The sequence below is a fragment of the Propithecus coquereli genome, unplaced genomic scaffold (assembly GCF_000956105.1).
Source record: "Propithecus coquereli isolate 6110/MARCELLA unplaced genomic scaffold, Pcoq_1.0 Scaffold6, whole genome shotgun sequence".
Classification (NCBI taxonomy): Eukaryota; Metazoa; Chordata; class Mammalia; order Primates; family Indriidae; genus Propithecus; species Propithecus coquereli.
In genome coordinates this window covers 11,567,914-11,570,759 of record NW_012151951.1, presented here as the reverse complement: position 1 = coordinate 11,570,759, position 2,846 = coordinate 11,567,914, and the positions used below count along the sequence as shown (strand labels likewise).

At 38.1% G+C, this 2,846-nt stretch overlaps 1 protein-coding gene across 1 annotated transcript in view; it reads left to right on the top strand.

The window, feature by feature from the left end:
- ALG9 (ALG9, alpha-1,2-mannosyltransferase) overlaps nt 1-2,846 on the top strand; it is a 129,924-nt gene that overhangs the window by 20,896 nt on the left and 106,182 nt on the right. The gene's annotated exons all lie outside the window — the stretch shown is intronic.

Genomic DNA, 2,846 nt, shown 5'->3' with positions numbered 1-2,846 from the left:
GGAAAGAGGATGCTAATCCATAGATTTAGTAAGCCTAATATATTCCAAGCTAGATACATAAAAGGAAATTAATAAAACTATGTATAACACCGGGGACAAAGAAAAAGATCTTAAAAATTGACGGAGAACTAACAGAATACCTACAAAGGAATGGTAGGCAATTAGAAGACTTCACAAGAGCCAGAAGACAAAAAAAGAATATCATCAAAGTGCTGAGAGATAATTACTGTCATCCTAAAATTGTATACTCAGTTAAACCATCTTTTAAGACCAAGAGCTAAATGCAGACTTTTCAGTTAAAAAAAAAAAGAGAGAGAGAAAAAGAAACCAACTAAGCAACCAAAGAAACAGAATTTTACCATTAACAGATTCTCACTAAAGGAACTTCTAAAAGATATACTTAAGAAGAAGTAAAATTATTTCAGAAAGAAATTCTGAGATGCAACAAGGAATCTGAGCAAGGAAATGGTTAACATGGATATATCTGAATAAATACTGACTAAATGAGGCAATAATATCTAAAAATGTTTAAATTGTGGAGTTTAAAAAAATCTATGAGAAAGAAGTCGGAGATATATAATTGCTTACATTTGAGAAACACTGACTTAGATAACAACTTACTAACATTTTCATGAATCCTCTAGTCTGTTTTTCTGACAACTACCATTTATTGAGCAACTGTGTTGCCAGGCACTTTGCATTGTCCTCACAGAAACCTTACAAAGTAAGTATTAGTTATTATCCTCATTTTACAGATGAGGAATCTGACAGATTACATGACTAGACTAGTATCTCATTGCTAGTAGATGGCAGAGCCAGAATTTGAACCTGTGCCCGTCTGAATCTGAGGACTATTATTTTTCACTACATCATGCTGTTTTCCTATTGATTGTAGACATAATCTTAGCATGCAGATATTTCCTCTTAGATAGGAAGCATCTCTTCTATGGCAGGAATAAGAATGTTTGGGTTTCTTATGCACACAAAATTGCTAAAACACCTGTCAAGATAAGATCTTCAGTGCTATCTATGATGCAGGCATGTTCTTCTCCTTTGAAGTGTCCCTAATATTTGCTGTGCTGACAGTCTTTGCCTTTCTCCTAGGGCTGTGTGCAAGAAGTTTGGGCTGCATGTGAGTCGAATGATGCTGGCCTTCTTGGTTCTCAGCACTGGCATGTTTTGCTCATCATCAGGTAAGTAAAAGGGTAGGTGAGGGGATAGGTTTACTGATAGTTCACAGCTGCATTGAAAGAAAGTACTTGTCCAGATATAGGCTGTATTTGTATAACATGTCAATAATTTTCAGAGCACTGCTGTCTACATTATCTCGATTGACCTTCACAACAATACTATAATATAAGACGAATATTTTCTCATTTTTATAGGTGAGGACACTGAAACTTAGGTGAAATGACTTACTAAAAGTCAAAATTCATAAGTGGTAGAGCTGATAGTCTCACCAGGGTATTTTCTGTTACATTCTTTTATCAACCACCCACTTTCTTGGCCACTAGGGGAAGGAAATAATTCTGTTGTTTTGTTTAAGGATGCTCTTTGTGCCTAAAACCTGTTCTTGATGGTTCTGTTTTCTGCCCATTATTTGAAATGTATTCTGTAGAGGTGTGCATCTTCTATTAGGCTTTCTTCTCCATAAGCCCAGAAATTTAGAATAAAAACCTTAATCTAGAGTGGTGGCTTTTAAACTGTGCTACCATTGATCATTTGAACCAAGGTGGCCTACTGCCAAAAGGTCTGTTCCCAATTCTCCAGAAAATTTAAGTTACTGGATATAATTGTCTCATTTCTAGTTTCTGCTTGTGTGTCCCAGAATCTAGCATATACACTAAATATACACAAAATAGTATCTAGCACAAAATTATATATTGACTTTTCCCTCAATGACTATGTCAAAACTGATATTGTTCTGCAGAGACCTCAAGGCTGCACCCTGGAATAACTTTGAGAGCCACTGTCCTAAATGCATCTGAGCTTTACCCTTTGAATCAGCAGAGACCTCAGATTCCTTTGCTGCTTTTGTCCTCTACATTGGCAGCTGGAATTTACAGCTTTGGATGGCATCAATATTATTTAACATTTATTGGTGAAGGTGGTACCTCACATGATTTTTTAGTTTCTTCACTACTCTTAAAATTGATCATTATGTGTGGGAGATTCCTAGTAGTATCTTTAGTTCTGTAATCTCCGTTGAGGCACAGATAAGGTGAAGGCATCTTTTGATACAGAGCCTCTCAACCCTTTGCTGAGGTTTTTAAGTCTCACTGCCTATTCATTGTGGTTCTTTTTGGAGTGGATAATAATTTTTCTTCTCTAGTGATGCAGGGTTTCTGCAGCAGGAGAGGCAGATCTGCATTTTTGTACAGTTAGTAGAAACACTTTGATCAATCGTTACTGTTGCAGAGACTTAGGCTCAGTCCTCTGCTGTATACAACAACAAAGTTATGGTAGATGGAAATAATTAAGGGGCTGTGTAAAGACCGCACTATCTGTATCAGCAGATGTGGGACACAAAGCAGTGCTGCCATCCAATATCTGGCTCTTGAGGGTGTGGTGGCTCACACCTGTAATCCTAGCACTCTGGGAGGCCGAGGCGGGAGGATTGCTTGAGCTCAGGAGTTTGAGACCAGCCTGAACAAGAGAGAGACCCTGTCTCTACTAAAAGTAGAAAAAATTAGCTGGTCGTGGTGGTGTATTCCTGTAGTCCCAGCTACTCGGGAGGCTGAGGCAGGAGAATCTCTTAAGCCCAGGAGTTTGAGGTTGCTGTGAGCTAGGTTGACGCCACAGCACTGTAGTCCAGGCAACAGAGTGAGACTCTGTATCAAAAAAAA